The sequence below is a fragment of the Aphelocoma coerulescens genome (assembly GCF_041296385.1).
Source record: "Aphelocoma coerulescens isolate FSJ_1873_10779 chromosome Z unlocalized genomic scaffold, UR_Acoe_1.0 ChrZ, whole genome shotgun sequence".
NCBI lineage: Eukaryota > Metazoa > Chordata > Aves > Passeriformes > Corvidae > Aphelocoma > Aphelocoma coerulescens.
In genome coordinates this window covers 17906891-17926806 of record NW_027184085.1, presented here as the reverse complement: position 1 = coordinate 17926806, position 19916 = coordinate 17906891, and the positions used below count along the sequence as shown (strand labels likewise).

General features: G+C 38.9%; 1 long non-coding RNA gene across 1 annotated transcript in view; it reads left to right on the top strand.

Annotated features, from left to right (window-relative positions):
* Positions 1 to 13156: 13156 nt before the first annotated feature.
* The window catches only part of LOC138103771 (uncharacterized), a 52309-nt gene continuing 45549 nt past the window's right edge, over positions 13157 to 19916 (top strand). The window contains exons 1-2 of the long non-coding RNA XR_011147845.1: positions 13157 to 13555; positions 14998 to 15170. This is a non-coding gene — a long non-coding RNA (uncharacterized lncRNA). The remainder of the gene's footprint in view (positions 13556 to 14997; positions 15171 to 19916) is intronic.

Sequence of the window (19916 nt, the reverse complement as noted above, 5' to 3'; positions counted from 1 at the left end):
TATACATATAAGGAAAATAAGGAAAACTATGCCAAAAACTTCCAATGCAGATTTAATTACATTTGTTGGGCTTTGTGAAAGTCGGCTTCAAATGCCAAATCTCTTTTCACTGAAGTAGCTAATTTAAAAAAAAAACATAGCTTTCTCCCATTCCTCCCCTAAAGCCAGCCCAAACTGCTTTGCCATCAGTCATATGTTTGTGGCATTTTTAATAAAATGAATATAAAAGCAATTAATATGATTGATAAGGACAGACATTGTTAGAATCCTCCATTTTTCATTAACTTGCTGTACCTCATGGCCAGCAGTTGTGTTTTCTATCAACTTTTACTTTAATCTAAAAATTTTGGTGCTTTACTTAAGGCTAAATATGTTCCTTAAAATTCTTTGAAATCATTCTCAAGTCTCTTCAGAAAATTCTTACTTTGTAGATCATATGTGGCTCTGATTCTATCTCATACTTAAACAACCTCCATTTTCCTCAGTTCAGAAATGGATGGGTTGTCAACATAACACAAAAAGCTATCTGTAACAACATTTATCAAAGAAGTGAGAGCAATAGCTGTATTTTTGAATGGACACAAAATTTCCAAGGAATAGTCCCAAAATACTCTGCCTACCTGTGGTATTCACAAAAAGCATCACGTAAGTGTGCATCCATCAGTATTCTGTAGGCACTTCAGGGTTTAAAAATTTTCTTGTTGATCAATGACACATGGACGTGGTAATTTTAACCTTTTGATCTTGTCTACTAAACACGTAGAAATCTTAGGGCATTTGTAGACAGAGCGGATAATCACATTGTTCTTTTTAAAGATGATGAGAGCTGAAGCATTTAGCTTCTCACACGTCATGTCCAGTGCCATCCCATAGCAAATCAAAGCCTCATGCACTTTGAAAACAGTGCTAATTAATAAATGTTAGGAACCTGACATAAAGATGATTCTTTATTTCAGAAGTCCAGTGGTAAATTTTGAAAATCTCCTGAAAGGTCATTCTGGATCAGTGCTACTCTAAAATTGTTTTGTCTAGCAGCCTTTAGTAGAATACGTTAGACTGACAGCCACTCTTGGCCAGAAAAATGGACCTGAAGATCACACTGGAATGTAATTTTTCAATTTTTCTTCTATTTTCTCCTTTCATTTCTTTGTGCTGACAGTACAGAAATTAGACTATATTACTACATTTTATCATCTCATCTTCTGGTTCTGACATGAAAAAGCAGAGTTTAGAAAAATGGGAGCTAATAATGCCATAAAAATGCTCTGCATTATTTCAGAAACTCTACAAAGTATTTTTTTTTGTTTAACTGTGGACTATGGCTTACATTGATTTTTTTTTTTTCTGTCCCAATACAGAAGTCTCTAAGACCTCTCTAAATATGTTTAATTCATCTACTGGGTTGCAGTGAATCCAGTCAAGCAAGGGAAGCAGAAAAAATACAGCTTGATATATGCTTTTTATGTATTCTTTTAAATTTATGTTAATGTGTCAGAGTATTGCCCCCAATGGAGAATCATTATGATATTCTCAGAGACAGCTGGATACTGCACTCAGATTTGGATCTTGTTATGAGTAATCTTCACTTAAATGAGTGTATTTATAGGTATATTACAAACAATTTATCATCTCAAAAATCAGTGAAGGAACATACAAAAAAAGCTAAGGCAGTTTTTTGCTGCTCATTCCCAAAAGGTAGTAAAAATTTTCAGTTAAGGACACCAGGAACTTGTATCATGTAAAGGAATAAACATTTTTTGAAACTGATTTGGTCTACATTCTATGAAACTGAATTGAAGAGGTTAGTAAGTGACTTATAATTCAGATTCACAAAAAAGAACCACCTGTAGTTTTTAAAATTATTAAAGGCTATTTGCTTTCCTAGAACTGTCCCTGGAACAAAAAGGGGTCACTTAAGGTGATGGCTCATTTTATTCTCATCTCTTTGCAGTTGCATGAGATTGGTGACATTAGGATCCCTCCTACTTAGTTCCTTCATTCCCAAAATCTCAGTGGAAAGGCCTACATCTTTCAGATTTAACTGAACTGACTTTCCTGCAGGATTTTGTAACGATTAGGGAGGTTAAGAAAGAAAATGGGATTATGGTTTAGTGGCTGGACATATGGGTAGTGGAGACAGCTCTGGTGCAGCAGTCTCAGAGCTCCATGTCAGCCTGCTGCACTGTACCCCCCTGGTCATCCAGCTGGGCCAGCATGCTGCTGTCTGCCAGATGGGACTCAGAGTGGAGGGGACATCACTGTGTTCAAACACACCTCTGGGAGATTAAATAGCTTGTTTAAAATATGAGCTTTCCTAAATTTCTACATGCATGTGTCTTTGCATTCTTTTTTTTTTTTTTTTTGGTGGCTATTCAAAATTCTTAAAACCATTTTGTTGGCAAGGTTCATAACTCTCATTTCTCAGTGCAGATGCTGAATGGATACTGCATTTCCTGGAGTGTAATGGAGACATTTGGAGAGAATACGAACCCTATGATAAATTCCATCTAATAAATTAAATTTTTAATAGAGGTGCTGGATCCAGCTGGTCAGCTGAGTCAATTCATGCAAGCAATGTTTGAATCAAATGCAATCAGAACACAGTGACAGTATTCAGAAAAGTCAAGCAAGGGTTCATAGGATCAAATCCACTAAGCTGTAATACACTTTCATAACCAGCTCTTTATCAGCCCTTAGTTCTGAATGCATGGTTATCAGCTTCAGACTTGCAGCTCACCCTTCTCTGTGTCCTTAATAAGTACTTTAAAACAATTCAGCACAAAGGGAGAAAGTTTTTTCTTGACTTGTGGAAAACACAGGGTTTGAAACAACCTTTACCTAAAACTGTGATCTCAGCATTGCTTTCAGTTATGCCTTGCAAGAGACTGGAATGGAGCTGTTGTGTACTGTGAACAGGTTATGCAAGAGCACCCCCTGGATAAAGCAAAAAGTGAAATAATTTCCTCCTCGTCATTCGTACAGGTTATTTTGGCAAATTCATTGTATTACTTTGAATTGGCTTGTTTCACAGAATTGTTTTGTTTTTCCTGAGAGCCGAGTTTGAGTGTGTGTACGTGTGTTGAGGGGCAGGCGGGAAAAGAGGAAAGGTGCTTCGCTATTCACGTTCACTGCACACAGCGACATGATAGCCATTGTACAGAGTTTAACAGAAAATAGTCTGGGTGTGGTGCTACACACAGAGCCCAAAGCGGATAAACCTACCCCCATGTGGGGAAGTTTCCCAGCCTTACTTCTTTTCTCAAATACTGATGTCTTTGAAGGCTTGTAGCTGCTGTAATTGGCAACATCTAGAATAGCATATTTAATACAGCCACGGAATAACCATTGTTTAGCTGTTTACATGCACCAAGGCCCAGTTTTGACCCACACAAGCTTTCATCCTCACAAACAGCCAGGCACAGTTCAAGGGTTAGCAAGGACTACAGATGGTTCCCCCCCAGTAGTAGAGACACAGCTGCTCTTTTAAGGAAAGAAAATTTAATCATGGCAAACTGAGCCATGCTTCTTACTCTCAGGCTGGACAAAGTCTTCCAAGATATTTTAGTTAATTATCAGCATTTTACACGATAAAATAACATAGCCCATTGCCTAAAGTACTAATTTACTGACAGATATGGGTTAATAACTGTGCTGTATGAAGGACTGCTAAGTTCTCAGAGGTGTTTATGATTACTCATTTCCAACAAAATTAAGGTATTTAGTTACATTTGCATATCTCTATGTATCCATTCATGGAAAGCAAAGTGGGGACAATAGTGATTTTGTACGACAACGAGCAGAAACATTTAAAAGTGCAATGCACCAAAATCCTGTGGTCATGGAGACCATAATACTTCAAAAGGCAGAAGTAGTGTGCAGTGAGAAGATTATTCTTTAACCTTGTTTCCCATCTCCTCATGTCCTAACCTGATTATCTGCCTATTCCTTTGGGAGTTCACAAAACACAGGCTTCCGAGGATGCAGAACACAGTACAGCATGAAATACATAGAACACTAATCTTGCTTGAATAAATATCTTGTAAGGTTCAAAAGTTTTACTGATTGCATTGACTGAAATATCAGAAAGAGCTGTGTGAAAAATGTCATACAGTTTTGGAGGAGAAAAGAAGAAAATGACTGTTTATGTTTTTAACATTTTTAGTCATGACATGCCTAATTTAAAAGAGAAGGTGAGGACTTGCTCCCCTGGTACATGCGTTAAACTGGTGAGTAAACAGCTTAAACTAAGCTCATCTGGATTACAGGTTGTTTCAGCATGCTCATGTAACTCTGTCTTTGGCAGCTCAGCATTACATAGACATTGAACTACACAGGAGCAGCATTTCACTGTACTTCGCATAGTAGCTTTGGTTTTGGGGTTTTTTTGTTTCACCAATTGATACATATGAATAAAGATAAAGGTGTCAGTAACCTTTCTTGAACAGTTCATCTTGCAATTGTGATACTTAAAATAACCTTAAAAGTAGTTTCTCATTTCTCAGATATGAGGGATATGACCAGACTTGCAACATTTAAATCCTTGCACAGTATGTGTCTTTGACACCTCAGTAAAGTCACAAAAGAAAATGTATTTGTCTTGTAAGGCATAATTACTATATACCTGTCATAGCTGGTATGTAGTGGAGTCACTATATACCAACACACACTCCTTACTTTGGGATACTGTATGGTTAAACAGAATAGAGAAATACATTGAAAATAAAATACAATTTGAAAGAACAGTTGTCTGCTGAGAACTAAGATTTGTATTTGAAAGTTATTATCTAGTTTCATATCCAGTAACCATATCTCTGTGGGGCCATAATGGAGATGCACATAGGGCGATTGTAAGGCTTTACAGGCACTGTTTCTAAGTGAAGGTAAGGCTGACTCTCAGCTAGGCATTATTGGAAATGTAGCAGTTGTGGTTACTAGGTGCTTTGCTAGAGTCACAAGTGAAGTTTGCTGACATTCAGTTCCTATGCTTTCATTTGCTAGGTCCTGAATAATCCTTTCTCTTTCTTAGCTTAGCTATGGTGCCTCAGAGAGGACTTCATGTGCAATAGCAGTAACAACAGAATATGGTGACTGCACACTTGTTACTGACTTCCAAACAATACAAGAACCAGAATTACCTCAAAAGCTTGAAATGTATTATAAAGTACCTCCAATTCTATTTTCAAGTATTTTCTGTAATAACCAAGCATAATTTCAAGGGCTTTTGCACTCTCTTAGATGTCTTTGACATAATAAATCACAACAGAGCTGTTTAATATAATTTAAAAAATACTACATGAGATGTAACTTCAGAATTTAGTATTTGCCTTGTTTTACTTATACACAGTCCTCACATAGGTAATCTACCTTTCCATCTCTGTATATTCTTCTTGAAAACTCCTGGTTAATGTAGAGAATAAGGATACATCCAGATTTGTCTTTCTCTGGACTGACATTCCCAAGCATGTATTATTTCACTTTCTAGTATCTCTGACATTTTCTCCTGGGTATAACAGTCTCACTACATTTTTTGGCCTTCAATGTGTCTATCTCTTTCCAGTGCAAAATTTCCTGGTGATTCCTGTTTCCTGGTAGTCTGAATAAAACAATGCTTCTTTTTTGTTTAAAACTTAGAGAAGTGAAGTAATTTTTAGGGTGGAGGCTATGTGAGAGGTTGCTTTTTATAGGGTACAACAGAGAGGATAATGTATTTGACTGCAGATGCTGTAAATCATAGAAATAGAGTTACAACTGCAAGTCATGCTATTTCTTTGCTTACTTTTTTATTTTATAGCAGTTGGCAAATGTGTGTAACACAGATAGATCTTCTGGTCCAGCCCACAAATTCTCCTTTAAATACTGTCAATTTTGCTATATTGACACACATGTGCACACACAATCATAGATACATTAGGAGCTATTGTGTGGGGAATGGACACATCACAGCTCACTTGCTGTGGATAATTTGGATGAAATTTCTTGCTTGACAGTAAGCCACTTACATAGGCAGGTTGCTTACCAACAAGAAATATGTTCTTATTTTTCTTTGGATAAACTGTTCTGCTGGTTCACAAACCAAAGTAAACTGGTTTAATCACAGTAATGGTAGGAAAAATCTCTGTAAGAGTTTAGATCTCCACTGATGTAGGTGTACGAGAACATGTCACAGTAACTCAAATTTGCTCAAGGATATTTGCACAGCCTGTCATGTTTGCTCTCACAAACTTCTGAAGAAGTATTATGCTCTCTCAGAATAATCCAAAAATGCGTATGCTTGTCTTTGGATTGACTATCACTGTACGTGTACTTACTGCATTCTGCTGAAGCTTCCTCATACAAAAATAATTCACAACTGAAATGCCTCGTCCTGGTCAAGGTTTCCTCATTCTGAATGCATGCTTAGTCTCTCCACTCCACATTCATAAATAGTTTGAGAGACTTCAAGCATCTGAGGTCATTGTGCTTCACACAATTGTTCTTTGTTGCGCTCTGTGAAGGAGATTACATGAGGGCAAGCTGGAATTCCTGGATACCATATTTCTCACTATTGAAAGGCTATCTCCTTGAATAAAAAAAGCAATAAGGCTATCTGAAGTGACCTTGGCAATTGTTCATGTAATTTATGACATTGTACAACTAGATGTGAGTTCAAATCAAGTAGTCCTAGAAAACCATAGGGATCACTTTAAAGCCTGATAACATATGAACTGGGAAAAATTTTCTAGATGAAGAATACATTTTCTGAAATATAGCTCTTTGCATCAAACAACATATTTGATTAATATTTTCCAGCGATTTAACCCTGTCTGTTATAGCACTTTATTGTCATCAATTGCTGAGCTGTTAATCCCTGTGAGCATTTTAAAATTAAACATATGTAATGGAAAAATTTTGCTGTTTAGTAGGAGTAATTCTTAGTAAGTAAAGCCAAAAAGTAAGTTGCAAAGAATTTCATTATTGCTAAATGAGTATTACTAATGCAGCTACTTGCTGGTAGATAATAGATAAAGTTTTCAGATAATAATAATAATAATAATAACAATAGCAATAATAAACAATAATAATAAAAATTATCATCAACTTCTTAAATTTGTTTTCATGCCCCTTAGCTTGATGAAAAGGAGACATGCAATGGGGTGCAAGGAAAACTCTGTCTCCTTCTTCTAAAAGCCTTTTGATGCCATTCCTTAGTGACAGAGGTAGATGTCCAAGCTTCCAGACCTTTATTTTTCAGAAAATAAGATGGTGGATAGTGGAGGGAAACTATAAAAGCTGTCAAAATAAAAGTGGGAAAGCTGTCACAGACACCGTACTTCATCCTGCACTTCAAAGAATTCTGTGGGAATAAGCATGTGTTGTGGCTGCCACTGGAAGATTTTCACTTCAGCCTTTGCTTTATTAAACATCCAAAATCCTAATGACTCAAAGCCTGAGCAAGCCACACTTCTGTGTGCAGAGCAGCATGTGATTTTGGACTGAAGCTAATTTAAATATGGTCTTACTCTCTATTTTACATTATATTGAAGTGTGTGCCCACTTTGAGACCAAAATATGTGAATCTGGGCCAAAAAATGCATAAAAGAGTAAATTCTTCCTTTGCCCTTTTCCCTGTAATTCTGTTAAGGAACTGAGAAGCTTCCTAGTGCCATGGAATCACAGAGCTGGCAGGCACCACTTAACCATTCTCAGCAGGCAAGGTCCTCATTCAGGCCCAAAATGATAAATCTTCACTGAATGTGGAAGCTGTAGTTTGCATTCTCTTATTTATGTTTGTACCCACAAGATGTGACAGGGTTTGTCATGAAACTTGGGTTCCAACACTTGGTGGTTGACTGACAGTGGATGACAGCAGTTTGGATGGAGCCTCAGAGAATTCTGCATCTCTATCCACACCTAGACAAAAAGAATGAGAAAGAAAACTTGGCAATAGGGTGTTTTCGTGTGGAGTATATCTGTGCAGATCTGAACTTTGTAATATAGACTTTTGTCAAATATGTTCAGAGGGAATTGGCCATATATATATATATATATATATATATCCATAAAGGGAACCAGATTTTTCCTGTGAATTATACCCTTGAATTACTGTTATAATCGTTTGTTGTTTTATACGTACATTATATATTTAGCACACAACTTAGGCTGCACATTGTTCCAAGAAACAGGAGGGAGTTTCTTCTGTCCTCATCCCATCAGTCCATGACAATGGAGTCAGGAAAACCCTGTAACTTGTCACTGCAGCTACCATACCTTTTCTATGACCCTAAATTACAAAAGAGAAATACTTTTTCAGCAGCTTTCAAATAAAAAATTAAAAGCATATTTATTTAATGGAAACGTATTTCAAAGTGGGACACTTTTGTTTCATGAGAGACTACAATGTCAACAATCATTTAAAATTAGAAAATATTCTACTTTAACTGTATTTTGAAGCTACAACCTTGCTTTTAATACATAAAATGTAAAACATTTTAAAAGGTGAATTTGTCAAAATGCATTATTTAAACTGACTAGAAACTGTCATATTCCTTTGTTTATTTAGCGAGTTCAGGGTGATGTTCAAACATTGGAAACTTTTGTAAAATATAATTCTTTAGCTGAAGAATTTGCCACAAGCACTGTACTTGGCAAGTGTTCGAAATTTTACTAATTTCAGGCTGCAGTTAAGAGGAAAGAGAGGTACAACAATAGCCGTTTTTAATGAAGGTCTATTTCTTTATGGTTAGCAACGTATAAAAGCATTGTGTGGATTTGCTATGCTTCATGAGATTACAGCTAGCTGTAGTGCTCCAGTAATGCATCTGCAGAGACCATGAGACAAGCAGATGCTGGGTTAATGAGATCTCCCATGGATGTGTGGTCTGCAGTGCAGCATCCACAAGAAGTGTAATGAAACCTGAATACATTGTAAATTACTGTATTTTCATCTTCTTCTACTCTTTAAACAAAATATTTCCATAGTCACTATAATTTTGCATCCTTCTAAGCCAAACAAAAGGCAGAAGGAAGCAGCACTTCAAATCATCCTCTGTGAATGCAAGCAAAATCAGCATATGTGTGAAAGAGCACAAAATACAAAACCCAAAAAAGTCTCAAGCATTAAGCTTGAAGAGCTTTCAATAAACAGCATAAACACAGACATTTAAAATACCATACAGCATTCACTAGAGACGGCAACAACAGGGATTTGGTTCAAATTACCTGCAAACTGATCAAGGGCTAAGTATCAACTGCTGGTAATGCTTGTAACTCTGGACTCCAGTTTACAAGCTAAAGAGGCACTTACAGAGTTCAGAAAGGTCATGGATTTCAGTCTATTTTGATATTTACTTACAACCAGTGTACCTCCCTGTTGTTTTTGGGTTTCTGCCCGAAGAAGTGGGGGAGGAGTTTAACATGGCCAGAAATCTCTAAAACCTCCCCATTTACTGAGAAGGTCTGTTGTGTAAGACCTTCATTTTAGCTAAGAAGTTCTACTGTCAAACATTTTTCTAGGTTTTCCAGTTCTCAGCAACTATTCTTTTTTCCCTCTCCTTTGAAGAAAGATAGCATCCTGTCCAACCTCTAGTAGGGAACCCTCCCTCCCCGCGTGCGTGCATTTGAGCATGAATGCAGTCCTATTCTCAACTCTTGGCAAATACTTATATGGATCTTTAAGCAACTGTATTGAATTTGAATTTAACTCTCTAACTCAGGTGTCAGTATTACCCAGGAGTTCATCATGCGCCCTTTTAGCAGAGGAGGAAACAGAGTAAAACGCAGCACACCCTAGTTAGAGGATAGAAATTAGTGAAGTTCTATGTACATATGCAAATCATAGCTGCAATCACAGAACCAGTCAGATTTTCTGTTGAAGCAGGTTCAATAATTAAGAAGAGGAAAGAAGTCCTTAGAATAATAAATCTACCTTCTTTCCACACAAGACACTGATATCCTGTCTCTCTCCCTGTTTTTTCCGACTTTTTTTCCCTTCTGTCATAGGTGTTGCATCCTCTGAGGAAAAGACTAAACACTAGTTTTGCCATAGAATCAGTGCCTTGATGTTAGATATCTTGCTGATATTTTATCAGAAATCAGTGTTTCAAATGCCCAGAGGCTAGAAGAATTCTGTCAAAGGGTTTTGATTATTATTTTGATTATTAACGAAAGTCATTTGGGGATTTTCATGGTAGAGGATTCAAAACTATTCTGTTGCCATCATACTTTACATCTCTCTGCTGCATGGAAGCAGTTGCAGTGGTGATTAGACAAGCCATATAAGTTCATCTAGAATATTTCTGAGTAATGAGGAATCATGCAGAGTTTTAGTGCCTACTCTCTGAATGCTCCTATGAAAATTAGAAGTTACCTCCTCTGAGTTACTCAGTAATAAACATGCTATCATAAATTGTTAATCACAGGAGCAAGGGCTGATTCACCGCTACATTTACTTGACAAACAGAGAAATGTTGAAAATGTAGGCTCAGATTTAACCTATATAACATGAGGTACCTAGCAGAAATACAGGTCTTATGATTGTATCAGTCCTATGCTATTTACAGGCAGTAAAAGATGGGTTCCAAGCCCAAAAAGGGTTTTGGTTAGAATAGTTGCCCACATAATCCCTAATTTTAGGTTGGATGGGTCTCAGCCAATGTCCTTGTTCTTTGAAGATTAAAGTTCTACTATGAGATGAAGTGAAATTAATTATAACTTTATGAGGTTATTTCTGTCATGTCAGAATAAATTACAGCAGTCTTCACCTGTCTGCAGTGTAGGCAGTCTGAATACACATGGAAAGAGTGTGCAGAAGATGTGAGCAGCCCTAAGGAGATTAGCTGGCTTTCTCCAGCAACAGTGAGGTTTATGTCTCTCTGTATCGTGTAAGTCAGCTTTCCCCAGGTAATAGTGCTTATTGGTCACATATACCATATTACCATGGTCTTAGGACTGGGAATTTTTTGTTGGTTTTTAATGTGCATTAGGGAATTAATCTTGCAAGATGCTGAGGAGATGTTTTTTAGAAAAGGCATTAGATGTGAGGACACTTGGCTATCTGGATTATTAAATCGAGGAACTCGAGAGACATGAAAGAATCAGACATATAAAAAAGCATAATGCACAAGTTATGAAATATAATTAAGTATAATTAGCAGTTTATGTCAGAAAATGGAAAACAGCTTTTCCTGTCGGACCTGTTTAGCTCTTTAACCTCACAACATGTATAAAATAATCCATATTTTTCCTTGCTAATATTACTTTGAGAATAAAAGAAGGCAAATTAAATGCAAAACTTATAATTGCAACTGAACACAATTTACAGACCTTTCAACCAATAAAACACGCATTTAGACATTGTGAAAAATATTTTATTCTCAGCCATGAAATCTGAGATAGTAAAAACAAAGGTGAAGCTTGTAAAAACTCTGGAGAATGGGATCAGGATTTCAATTTGGTATTGAAAAAAATGAAAAGTAGTTCCTAAATCTTACAATACAAAATTTTCCAAGACAATAACAACATGCTATCCATAGAAAGAAGCAGCCAATAAATGACTGCAAAAGGTAAAGTCTCGGGTAGTCAGAGATACATCACAAAAGGATCTGGAAATGCAGTGATCACAAATTCAGGACAAGTCGTATACGTAAGGGTAGTTGAAAGACTTGAATTTATTCTAGGGTACATGCAAGCCAAGAAAGGCAACTATTCCAGTGCTGATGGAGTCTCTGCTTCAGGGGAGATTTCTGTGAGCAGTCCAGGTTTCATATGTACAAACTACCTTACAGGAAAATACAAATGCAACAGTATTGATGCAAGCTCACTCTTCTTTACCTATACTGGAGAGTAAGAGAAAGTGCATGTCTGCCTTAGTACACTTCTGAGCCAAATTAATAAATATTAGTGTTAGACTAAGTTTACACCCTGTTTTTCTGACGTACTTATATAAACTTGTAAAGTGGGTTGGGTTTTCTTCATATTTTTTACTTTTTTGGGCAGAAGAGAAGCAGAGGGAAATATATCTGCCTATAATGTGCATATGCAACAAAAGGCAGAAAGAAATGAAATATGAAACATGATAAACCATAGGTAGATCACTGGACAGATTATGTAAGGCAATGGCAGGACCCAGCAGACTGAAGAAGAGGTAAATAACATGCCAGTAAAGGGAGAGTAAGGCTGGTAAAAATCACTAGAAAAGGAGAGAAGAATACTAAGCAGAGGAGGGTGGTAGAGAAAGTGTGTGCTTTAAAGTCTTTAGTCATGGCCGTCTTACTTGTCAGTAACAGCAGCATGCAGTGAGGTATAATAAATCAACCACATGGCCACTACCTCTGCTGGAAAGGGAAAGGATGAAAGAATACTAGCCTCTTCCAGATGAAGCTGTATACAATAAATATTCCCAAAAGAGAGTTTGACTAGGATACTGACTGAATATGTTCCCTTCACAAACTCTCTTGGGCTTTTTAAAGTACCTCTTAGTCACCAGCATATTCTCTTTGTGTCTTATCCCAAGGGCCACTTCATTTTCAACAGCAGAAGCATTCATAACCACATTAATTTAGCACTCATTTAGGAACACCTCTGAGGGAGAACCTTGTTTTTCTTGTTTAACTTTTCGCTCTCTGCACTTGTGGACAGTCCAGGACAGCCCATTTATATTGTATTTGTGTCACACACACGTCCCGGACTCTCCCCCTGCTGCTAGCTACTTAATGGTTGTAGGACGAATGACTCCAGAGACTGTCACAGTTAAGCAGATAGAAAGTAAATTAATCTGACAGGTGACTGGCTGTCCTTCCTGTAGTTTGCCAGCTTAGGCAGAGAGGGAACTGCCAGTTCCAGCTACAGGGAGTGTGTGTGGGGGGGGGGACTCCTGTGCCCCAGCTGTCCCTGGTCTCATTCCCAGCAGTGCATCTCAGTGACTTCAGTGGGGGATTGTCTCAGTTTTGGAGACAAAACTTCAGGAGGAAACACTCCGGAGTGAGGGTCTCTTCCAAAGGGAAAAGGGCCTCCCCTTTTCCTCCACCAATAAGACAAGTGGGTCACAGCAAGTGAGAGTGGAAAGAAAACCAAACTGTTTATTAACACACAAACAAAATAGGGTAGAACAGGTAAAAAAAAAAAAAAAAAAAAAAAAAAAAAAAAAAAAAACCACCAGAAAAAACCAAACAACCCTCAAAATACAACAAGTTCCCAGAGAGGGAACAGACACGCGGACTCAGACCAGCCGGGGCCATCCCACGGGCCCATCGGACTGGCGAGGAGGGAAGGGAGGCAGCGAGGCAAGGGGAGGGAAGGGAAAAAAGAACAAGAAAAAAGCCAGCAGAACCTTTTCCCAGCTGTCTGGAACACAAAGGAATCCCAGAAAAGCAGCACAGCGCTCCCGGCGCGCTCCCTCCCGAGCCCCGCCGAGCCCCCGGAGCCCTCGGGCCGAACCGCTCAGCCGCCCCTCAGGCCCGCGGCTCCGGCGCCGCCCCTTTAGGGGCCATCCTAAAGAAACAGCGTCCTTGGGCAGTGAGCGGACGCTGAAGGAATAAAGCGGCTTCGAAACATCACCCCAGGACAGGAATACCTGCAGGTCAGAGGCTTGGTCCTCACCTTAAAGTGTAACAGAATTGCTGAAATCAAGATGTTTAGATGAGGGGTTTGTTACTTAGTGTATGGTTTGGGGGTTTTTTTCCTGCTTTTCCCAGCAATAATACTGGATATTCTATTTCTCTTTGAGGGAAGTAGATATGGTTCACATTATTTTGGGGGTTTTATAATAAAAAAAATCCTTTGGTACCATCTTTTTTTCGGGGGGGGGGGGGGAATGCTGTAATTAATTCTGTACTACTTCTCATAAAATACTTCATGATCCATAATACTCTGTGTGCTATATAATACTCTAATTTAATTTTGCATGTGGGTTGGTTTGTTTTTTTTTTTTTTTACATGGAAGGCTTAATTCAAAGGAGCATAGAAAAAATTGCACTAGAAGCCTCATTTTACATACACAGGGGTAAAGCCAGTACTGCAAACTGTGGGCTCTAGCCAGCTTCCTTTATGTTTTGCTGAAGAATAAGGAAGCAAAGTAAGGGGTTTTACAGGAGTACTTAATGTATAAAACCTGCTCAAAGCCAAGTACCTTAAAATGGAGTCTGTTGTAAGATTGAGTTTTTAAGATGTCAGTTTCCTGCATCTCTGTCTCTTGTAACAAATAAGCTAATTGTAATTGCAGCTCTGCCTCCAGTAGGAAGGCTTTTGTACTGAAAGAGCTAGCCTTACAACAGAGGGATTGACTGTAATTGTCTTCTTGATGTGACAACAGGCATGACAATTTAAACTAGAGAGAATACTTGACAGAATGGCTTCATGAAAATACACTTTTTATTGAAGGTAAAATATATTAAGGAGACCCACTAGTTAGGTAGGAAGTTTCGCTTTCTTTTTCTTCAATAAGGCAGATTTTATCCTCTGAGATCACAATCAGTCTTGAATGTAAGGATTCCTCTCCTTGCTGTACTCAATCATGCAATCTGCCCAGCACCCAACTGCCCTCACACCAAACAAATGCCATAACAACTTCAGACTCTTAGTGTGGATTTAACTTCTGTGTGGTACTGACATAGCTTCTCTAGATTAAAGATCCTGGTGGCTCTTTTCTCCTTACTTTCACCAATTTTTTTTTTGCGGTGAAAAATGCCACCTTTCCCACTGAATCCTGGCTCTCATACATCTACTGAAAATCTGATCAAAATCTGTACATCTCCATTTTCACATAACTAAAGGGGACAGCACTTCTTTTTACTGTGGAACAAAATAGAACCTGGAAAGTGAGGGGTTGCTGTGGAAGGATGTGCTCCACATCTGACTTTCTTTCATGGTGCCCTGGTTTCAGCTGGGATAGAGTTAATTTTCTTCTTAGTAGCTATATTTCAGATTTAAGATAATAATTTTGGTAATACACTGATGTCATTGTTGCTGAGCACCACTTACCCTAAGACAAGGACTTTTCAGCCTATCTTGATGCCCTAACAGTGAGGAGGCTGGAGGCCACGAGAAGCTGGGATGGGACACGAGCAGGACAGCTAACCGCAACTGGCCAAAGGCATATTCCATACCACAGGATGTCATGATCAGCATATTAACTGGGGAGAAATCTTGCCAGGAGGACCACTGCTCAGGAACTAGTGGGCATCCGGCCATTGGTGGTGAGAAGTTGTTTTCATTTCCATTCATTGCTTTTCCTTTTTTGTTACTTTGCTTTTGTTGCAATTATTTTTTATCATTACCATTAATATTATTGTTATTATTATGTTATATTTCAATTTTTAAACTCATCTCAACCTACAAGTTTTCTTTTACCCTTTCAATTCTCTTCCCCATTGCACCAAAGGGGAAGGGAGCAAGCTGCTGTGTGGGGCTGAGTTGCTGGCTGGGGTTAAACCATGACACATGCAAAGTCAGCAAGCTAAACCCCTCTAAACTCATTGATGGGGTCAGGAAAAGCCCCTTTTATTACATTTCCTTTTACTTTTATTATATATCCTGTATTTTTTCCTATGCAAAACCAGAAGACTTCAATGACTAGAAAGTGAGGTTGAAACCTCTTTCAGGTACTCAAAAAGAAAAGCATATGAAAGGAACTGAAGGTGCCCATCAAGCTGCTCCATCAGTCCTCCTCCTCCTCAAATGGACAGGCGAGAAAATATAACTAAAGTCTTTTAGGTTACAGATAAGCACAACATTCACCAATTACCAACCAGCATGGGCAAAACAGACTCAGTTTGGGGAAATTAATTTCAGCTATTACCAATCAAATCAGAGCAGAATAATGAGAAATAAAATCAAATTTTAAAGCCCCTTTTCCCCCACCCCGCCGTTCTTCCAGGGCTCAATTTCTCTCCCAGATTCTCTCCCAGTGGTACAGGGGGACAGGGAATGGAGTCTGCAGTCAGTTTATTGCACAATCAGGTCGTCCCACATTGTCACTGCTGTTGTTTTCTCCTGCGTGGGAGGACTCCTCTCCCTCTTCCACTGCTCACATGTGGGGTCCCTCCCACAGTAGACAGTCCTCCACAAGCTTCTCCAAAGTGAGTCCTTCTCATCATGAACTGCTCCAGCATGGGTCCCCCATGGTGTTACAAGTCCTGCCAGCAAACCTGCTCCTGCATGAGCTCCTCTCCCTCTGGAGACAGTTCCTGCCAGGACCCTGTTCCAGCACAGGCTTTCCAGAGAGTCACAGCCTCCTTCAGGGATCCACCTGCTCTGGCGTGGGTCTCTCCATGGGCTGTAGGTGGGTTTCTGCTCCACCATGGACCTTTATGGGCTCAGGAGCACAGCTGTCTCACCATGATCTTCCCCACAGGCTGCAGGGGAGCCTCAGCCCTCAAGCATGGAGCACCTCCTCCCCCTCCTCCTTCATTGTCTTTGATTTCTGCATAGTTGTTTCTTTCACTCTTCTCTCACAGCTGTAGTTGTGCAACATGGTTTTTTCTCCTTTGACATACACTGCCCCAGAGGTGTTACCACCGTGGCTGCTGGACTTGGCTTACTGACTTACTGGGCTTAAAAGTAATTTTGAGCTGGGACTCTTCTGAAATATGAACTGTGGCACAACAAAATAAAAATAGGTTATGTGAGCTGGTCCAGTATATTTCTTTGGATACTACCAATTCTGTTTCCTGCAACAGAGACAAGATTAATAATGCTAAAACACAGACATGATGCAAAAGATTTGATGTTACTCTTTTACAGTAATAATTTAAAGCCAGTCAGAAAAAGAAAAATTGGTTCTATTCACACTTGCTGAATCTGCGAAACTGAAAATATCTGCAGAGATGCTGTTTCTCTGGGTTCTTCAGGAATCCTTTCTGGGTTTCTGCTAGGGTATTTATACCTGAGCCCATCAAGGAGGTTATATGGGATCTGGACTGCCAGGAAGCAATGGATCTGGAGCCTCCCCAGGCAATTACTGACCCTGGAGTCAGCAGTTTCAGCATTGACATTTGCAGCTCTCTTGAATGGATCTGCTGAATCTCCTGATGAGAACCACTGGAATTTCAACATGCCAGGCAGAGAAGCAGTTAGTTTTGTGTTCCATCATTGGGCTGGCTGCCTGGCAAGGCTTCTGGGGAATTTGGGCTGCCATCCAGATTTGGTGGGTCTGGGCTGTTCAGCATTTGCACAGCAGGAAGGCTTTGTTAATGCTGTGAAACAGGAGTACCAGTCTAAGACTGTAAAAAGGAGTGAAGGGGAAAGAAACAATTTTCAATGAAGTTGGTTTGAAAATCAACTTCTGAAGTATCCATGTAATGGAATTTTCTTGCCCAGAGTAGTTCTTACAGCTATTCACCACAGTATTTCCAGGTGCAGAGAGGCTCACACTTCAGCCATTTACTGACATAAATGCCTTGCTGTTCCAAGGAAAGCCTCATTTGTATGAAGAGGAACTGGCAGACATAAATCCAGTGTGACTGAGAACAGGACTTCCTGTATATGAGCAGATAAACCTAACCACTCAGTAATGGGAGAAAGGAGTTAATGGTTTTCTATGAAATATATTATCAACTTTTAAATAAGGGCTAGTGCTACTTGATCACTTAATTGAGAAACTTTGGAATACTGTTATATATGGGATAAAACACTCAACATTTAAAAGTCAGGAAGCAGATTAGAAAATTTATCTTTTAGCCATCTTGCTGTTTGGTTATTAAAACGAATCACTTGCAGCTATGCATGCTAACAGCAGGAGGATTTCCCATCTGTGGTGTAATTGCTTTTGTCAGTTTGTTTCAATGCAAAAAGGTGCTGCTGTTTCACAGAGAATTTGTTCAGGGAGGTTCCTGGCACACCAACTGCTAACCACTGATGTCCTGCCAAAGAAACAGAAAACGTTGCCTCTCTACTCTGCAATAAACTTGCTAGGATTGTGCACCTGTAAAGGAAGGAAAGAGGGGAAGTAGGGGAAAACCTACAACAAATCATTTGCAATCAAACTTGTTTGGCTATAAGGTAAAGTAGGTTGTGTTTTTTTCTAGATTTTTGATAAATTAAAAAAATCTTCCTCCCACTTAAATTCAGTTAGTTCATCCTCTTTGTCTTTTTTAGCTCTACTTAGGGTTTTTAAGCCTATAATACTATTTTTAAACAGAACCATTTGAAAGCTCTGTGTCTACTTTTCAAGCTGGAATCATGAACTATAGCTTGAAACTAGTAACAAAATTTAGTGGTAATCTTTTTTTCTCTGAAGTGATTTTTAGCCATTTAACACCTTGCTTAAATAGTTGTTAGAGCTTAAAGACAGACTAATGACACCAGTAGGTTTGACTTCTCTAGGTTCCAAATAGGAAATTAGACTGCAAGAAATTGCAGCCTTAGGCCCTTAGATCTCACAAATATCCATCCCGAAGTCTCAATGAGCAGTATTCTCCTTATATTCCTTTGAATACGTGTTTAGAACATCAATTAGGTCAATCAGTGATGTCAGGACTTTCACTCCTGCTATCTTCTTAAGACTGTCCTCTCCAACAGCAGCTGTTCCATGAGGAATGAAGGAGAAAGTACTAAGACTAGACTGTGAGGAGGTACATGTTCTGCAGGAAGAGAGGAGTCTCAACACAGTTATCAAAACTGTACTTAGACTATGTTTATTTGAAAAAAAGGAAATTTACTTAAGGGGAGCTATAATTTTGGGTAGTTTGTGCAGTGACATGTTGGTGCTTTGTGCTCAGCTCCTGCAATCTCTATCCATAACTGACTTGTATTTTCTTACAAGTGGTGAGGGTTTGATATTACTAAAGAAGTGACACCAGAAATAACATGAGGGACCTAACTGGCTGGAAATCCTTGCCTGTGTAGTGGTATTATTAACATGGTGTTCTGGCTATGGAATCTGGAGGAGGTGGGAAATTACAAATATTTGGTGAAATTTTGAGGCCACTGTGGTGCTTCCAAGTTCAGTTTGATCCTCTGCTGGAGAGAGTTCCAACCCACATCCCTCCTGCTGCCCTGGGTATCAGGGTATGGGCTGCTCTGCATGCTCCTGTAGCTTGTTCAAAGGTGAGTAGATAAAATGCCTAAAACATTCTCACGAATAAGGACTCTTCCCCTCCGGTAAGTGTGATCATTACTTGGCTATTGAACCAAGCTGACACTTGTTTTCTGTTTTTTGTCAAATGAATCTTGAATCCTTTTGCTGTGCAGCAGAACAGCTTCAACAAGAGGAAGCAGAATGACTTCTAAAGCAGAATAGCCAGTAATAATGAGAAGAATGAACCTTGCTCAGTGCTTTGAGGGGACAGAGGAAGGTTCTGAACTGAAGATCATGACCTGGCAGAGGTACCACCTTACAGACACCCAGATGTGAGATTTTTTTTGGTCAGATTTTCCTGCTGGCTATCCCTAGTAATTAAAAGCTTTTTATAAGGGCTCTGACATCTACTATTCAAGCAACAGGACACAACTCACAGACTTTAAAGACTGACCCAGAGTCCTTAGTATTTTATGTAACATGCTACACCATAACCCTGCCTTTCCTGCCCCCTTCACCCCCCAAAATCAAAAGTTTCTCTATGCTGAGAATAAAACTTTTCACCAAGTGCTGTTGAAGATTTCATAAATATATTTTTTTTGTTTGCAAAAATGATGCAGCCTCAAGGTACTTTGAATTTTAAAGCAGGGTAAAAAATGGCAAAATTCTCACTGAATTCAGGAGTGCTGCATTGATAGATTTAGTTTGAGAACCCTGAGGGTTGCATTTGCTTGGCCTGATATATTCTGACAAATATGACTAAACATTATTCTCACAATTTTTTTTGTTTTCCTCTGGTGATTCATAGCTTAGAGTCTATTGTTAACATTGGATACATGCCACTTTCACCACTGAACATATTGCAGAAATCTAAAAACATTTCTGAAATATCTAGATGACAAAATTATTAAAAGCTCTTGATGAT